We start from the raw sequence: 6,000 nt of genomic DNA on the forward strand, positions 1-6,000 counted from the left end.
ATTTTGGGGCCTAAGGCGAACATATCCAGGGGCCCTCTTCATGGGTCAGGGGTTAAAAAAGTGAGAAGGGTGTGGAGGAAATATGTTCTGGTACACTAGGGCTGAACTAAACTACAAATTTTTTTTCCTGATTAGTCAGCAGACTAGTTTTACGATTAATCGACTAATAATTTTCTTTTTAGTACTAATTTAGCAATGACATTTTTGTTGATGCTTATTAATTCACAAAACTATTTTGGAACACATAAATTCTTTATTAAAGTACAAATCATCATGTAAATAACAATAATTGATCACAAACAATGAGGTTAAATGCTGATAGCATTTACTAGTGCAAAAGAATGGAAAGTAAACTCAGAACACTGACTTTGCCTCTCCAACATTATTCAAAACAATTCTTAAAAAAAAATAGCAATATGATTATAGTATACTACTATATACAGTACTGTGCAAAAGTTTTAGGCAGGACACTTGCCTAAAACTTTTGCACAGTACTGTATATTTTTATTATATTATGTATATACAGGATATACTGTATGCATATATTTTCCCCAAGTGGAAGCTTCCATGATCCTAATAAATTTAATAATTAAAAAAATATATATACAGTACTGTGCAAAAGTTTTAGGCAGGACACCTGCCTAAAACTTTTGCACAGTACTGTATATATAATAGTAGTATAATAATTATTCATTGCCAATCATATTTGTCATGAAGAGTATCATTTGAAAGCTATTCTTAGTGTAGAATCTGTATTATTATATAATACAAGTAGCATTTACTCAACATATTATAATATTAATTCTGAAGTATGTGGGATTAACTCCAGAAATCATTCTTTAAATGACGAACATGACGTGCTTTTGCTGTTTACCAGCTGTTGAGTGTTATTGTATGACTGATTGGAACTGTACTACATTGTTTCACCACAGGGTGTGCTGTCGTGTATTTTATGTTCGGTGTGAAGAAGAAGAAAGTTAAAAGGCCTGTTCTCAACTTCTCCCTCACTGTACTTTGGCTCTTATGGAGAGCACATTCACTCATGTGTTCGAAATAAACGATAGCCAACGTGCAAAGTAGCAAGTGAGCTTTAAAAATGGCGAGCTTAGTGGCGTGAAAACCGCGGGTGAGCTAAGTGAAGCTAACGAACAGCTAAGCGATGCTAAACGGCGCTAAATGAAGCTAAGCGACTGATATTCAGTCCGTCGTCGTGGAACAGTCCATTGTCGTGCATGTGGTGGGGGGGGGGGATAATATAAATGCAGCATTCAAATGGCTTTCTTTTTTGTTTTGTTATTTGTTTGTTTGGTATGCTGACATAATTATACATGACGAATAGTTGGGGGTGCTGCTGGCTCCGGTGGCCCAAGCCGTTGCTCGTTGGGGCAAGGGCAGCTGGTTGGAGGCCCCCTAGTGGTTGGGGGCATGAGGTGATCTTCTCCTTCGCCTGAATAGTAAATCCGCCTATGCTTCAAGTGCTACCAAACATGGAGAGCAATTGAGCAACTTCGGTGCAGAGCTGAGACATTGTGTCAGGGATGAACTGCAGAAACTATGTGGCCCCGACAGCATCAAACTTTGACTTCAGCGTTGCATTACACTGGAGTTCAATCAGCACCATTTGGAGCTTAGTTGGTGCTTTTTCCACATCAACTGCAAAGGGATTACTAAGCAATTCAAATTTAAGTTTCTGGACATCAAAGTCACCAAATCGCCGGCTAAACTCAGCGCCAAGCACACTGAGCTTTTCAGCAAACTGTGCACACACGGCGGTAGAGATCTGCGTTTTTATGGAGTGTGCACGAAGACGGATCACTACCTTCTTAATATACATCCATGATCGCTACCATAGACGCTGCTGACACAGAGGAGGGGGTGTGTCTGCCTCTGTCCGCCAAAACAACAGCAGAGCATCATGGGGTTTGTAGTATAAGCGGTGAATGTGGCATTACAGCGCTGCCGACATGTAATACTGGCGGGCCAGCTCTAATATTAATTTGAAATTGCCTCGCTGGCCAAATATAATTACAATTATAATTACCAAATTTGGCCCGCAGGCCAGAGTTTGACACCTATGGACTACGGGCTGATCCAACTTTTATTTAATGTCCTTTAAACAAGTCAAAATGAGGCTCAGTAGTGTGTGTGGCCTTCGTGTGCCTGTGTGACATCCCTACAACGCCTGGCCATGCTCCTAATGAGATGACGGAGGATCCTAAGGGATCTCCTCCCAGAATTGGACCAGGGCATCACTGAGCTCCTGGACAGTCTGAGAAGCAACCTGGGTCTGCCAAATGGACATAAACATAATGACCCAGAGTTGTTCTATTGGATTTAGGTCAGGCGAATGTGGGGGTCGGTCAGTGTTATCAATTCCTTCAGGAACTGCTTGCATACTACTCCAGCCACATGAGGTTGGGCATTTTCATGGGCCAGAAGAGGTCCCACTGCACAAGCGTACCTTATGACAATGGGTCCAAGGATTTCCTCCCGATACCTAATAGTCAGGGTGCCATTATCTAACCTCTAGAAGTCTGTGTGTGTCCTTCCAGGGGTATGCCTGCCCTGACCATTACTGACCCACCACTACACTGGTCATGCTGAATGATGTTGCAGGAAGCATAAGGTTCTCCATTGCATCCCCGTACTCTTTCTCGTCTGTCGCATGTGCTCAGGTTGAACCTGCTTTCATCGGTGAAGAGTAGAGCCAGTGGCGTACTGTAGTTGCAGATTCTGGTGGTCATCGGGTAATGCCAATCGAGCTCTATGGTGATTGGCAATGAGCACAGGCCTCACTACAGGATGTCAGACCATCCTCATGGAGCCCATTTCTAATTGTTTGGTCAGAAACATTCACACCAGTGGCCTGCTAGAGGTCATTTTGTAAGGCTCTGGCAGTGCTCATTCTGCTCCTCCTTAATCAAAGGAGTGGACACCGATCCTGATGAGAGTTCAAGGACCTTCTATGGCCCTGCCCAGCTTTCCTGGAGCAACTACCTATCTCCTGTAATCTCCCACAGGCTGCCGTATTGCACCTCAGACTGTTCAGGAGCTCAGTGATGCCCTGGTCCAAATCTGGGATGACATCCCTCAGGAGAACATCTGCCACCTCATCAGGAGCATGCCCAGCCGTTGTAGTGAGGTCATACGCACTACTGAGCCTCCTTTTGACATGTTTAATGGACATGACATCAAAGTTTGATCAGCATGTAGTGGGTTTTTCCACTTTAATTTTGAGTATAACTCCAAATGGGTTGATAGATTTGATTTTCCATGGATAATTTTGTGTGACTTTTTTGTCAGCACATTCAACTATGGAAAGTATTTAATAAAAATATTTCTTTCATTCAGATCTACAGCGTGCTACGTTAGTGTTCCCTTTATTTTTTTGAGCATTATATATGCTTTTCTGTGTAGTTTCGTACTAAAATAAACCAATTAAATCAATAAAAAATCATTTTCTTTTGCCTGCTTAAAAGTAAGTACCTAAAACTATGTTAGGGTGTGTGAAAATGCACGTTAAAAAGCAGTCACATTTGTTCACAAAAAGCTATTCGGTGTGATAAAGGGCATTTACTGTTATTATTTAGTAGTAAAAAATCTGCAAATAAAACAATTTCTGATCAAAATTAATACTGTATTTGTCATGTAAAATTTCAGTATGACGCAAATCCTATTATCAATGGAGCGGGTGGCCTACAAATATGACACCGTGTATCATCTTCACATCTACAAATTTGAACAGGAAATCCAAACAAAAAGGGAAATTGTCTTTGACTTCTAGTAGGATGTTACCATGTTTGATCCGCTGACATCAGCCTTCATATGATTCCCTGACTAAATGAGGATAAGTCATTGAGGTCAACTCAATTATGAAAAAAGGGAGGTTAATCATGGTATATTGATGAAATATCGACACGGTTTGGTAAAATATGAATTTTTGAAAAATGATGCCCTCAAATGGTCTTCAAAATTATTGTGCACGTTGTAATTATGTGTCATTTTTATTGTTATTGAATATAATGAACGAATTATCTATGTGTATGCTTGCTTCTTGGGTGTCACTACTGTTTGCTGATCATAATTGGAATTAGCCATGTCATCCTCACCTTGTGCCCCTGAAGATGATCATTTCTCCAATTGGAGGGAGGAGGAAATGGGGTCACATTTGGGGCGGGACAAATGGCAAACACTAATGGAGAGCCAAACTGAGGGTGGGGGCATTAGAATATAGGCTACATATATAGCACTTGAAAAGCTTCAGTAAAGCTTTGAGAAGTGAGTGACAAGCCATAGACAACTTAAAGCTACTTGATACATCTCCGGACAAGAACAAGTCAATTATTGTAAGACTGAGGTAAGTCTTATATTTTTACAATCTTGATTCATCGTTTTGATTTTGCAACTGTAAAAGAAGAAAAAAAACAAGCAAATCGCTACCCTTGTAACACAATTACCGATGCTATTTCTGTGCATTTCCATAAAACAAGAAATTCATCAAACAAGATGAGTCCAGTTGCCTTGAGTCAAATTTTGTGGATTACCATGCCATTAATGTTTTGATAATCTTGTACGAAGAAATACTACCAATACTATTAAGGGTTAAGAAAGTAATAAAATGTTTAGAGCTGGAAATGATTTTAAACAAGAAGTTCCTTAGAAAGAGAGTAGAGATGTAAAAATATGGCGGAAAACACAACAGGGGTGAAAAGGCAGTTTTTGCTCTTGCACACCTCTAAAATAAACTGCTGTAGTTTAAGACAAAAGAACTGTTGTGCTTGATAGAACAATATATCTACTGTATATGCTGTCATAGCAGATTCATGGCACATTAAGTCCCCGAACTATTTTTAATTTGTCCGTTTTACCCTGGAAACCCCCGTTTACAGACGTCGCGCAACCGCTTTTGTTTCAATCTAGCCATAACAAGAAGGTAAGTAATCGTATTTATTATTCGAAATGTCTGTCATTTTTAGCTTAGAATCATTAATTGATGTCTAATATTTCGCTTAAAAAAGAAAAGCAACTTTTTAAAAATTATTCACTTGCATATTTTAAACTTTTTAACAAATTACATCACAATGGAAAAAATTGGCGTCTGTAAAAAAGTCACGGATATCTACCTCATAGCTATTATAATACTAAACTTAATGATATTTTTTTCATTACCGTCGCATTTCCCCAAATACTTTAGATGGTAAATAATCAATCCAAACAAAGAAAAAGTGAAAAACAACATTTAAAAGGGTAAATATATGAAAATGAAAATCTCGACCATTCCTTGATGTCTGCAATTTCTGTATCGTGACCCTTGTTATATTACCATGTTTCACCCTTAAAATTCCCCAAAAATCCGGCTGAGGCCATCCACAGCTGTGTCTTGACACTCGGTGACACATGCTACATGGAGTTTTTGGATCGAAAAGAGGTAAGTATGCGATAGTATCTCGTTAAAATCGTGGCGTCTTTAATTATGTTCTCGCGTGCTCTCACCTCCAGTTAGGGTTTTGCTGTTTAAAAAAAAAATTTTTTTTTAAATGCCCTCCTGTTTAAAATTTTTCTTCCCCCAGAAAATTGAGATTTTAAGCTTTCCAGTGATGTATCACACATGCATATCCGACAATTTTGAAATTTGGCCAAATTGGGGGTCTAACAGCGGAACTTCAAGTCACCTGAGTGTTTTCCGCCATATATTGCAGATACTGTATCAGTCACATTAAGTTTGCATAATTGTATGATTTGCTGTCATAATCATTGTATTTCTGTCAATGTTCTCAGATTTGTCCTTAAACTTTATTATGATTCAACTCTTTTCATAGGTATAAGTCAGAAAAAGTAAAAACATGCTTGATCCTCGATGGCTTTAATGTGGAAGCTTGTGTCTGTTTTAACATTGCTGATGTTCCAATCCAAAAGTATTAGAAGTATTCATCACTAAACGAAGGTGGTGGCAGATATGATTTATGTCCAAATTTGCTTCTAGGTAAAATAAGACCAACT

The sequence above is a fragment of the Corythoichthys intestinalis genome, chromosome 9, assembly GCF_030265065.1.
Source record: "Corythoichthys intestinalis isolate RoL2023-P3 chromosome 9, ASM3026506v1, whole genome shotgun sequence".
In the NCBI taxonomy this organism is placed as follows: domain Eukaryota; kingdom Metazoa; phylum Chordata; class Actinopteri; order Syngnathiformes; family Syngnathidae; genus Corythoichthys; species Corythoichthys intestinalis.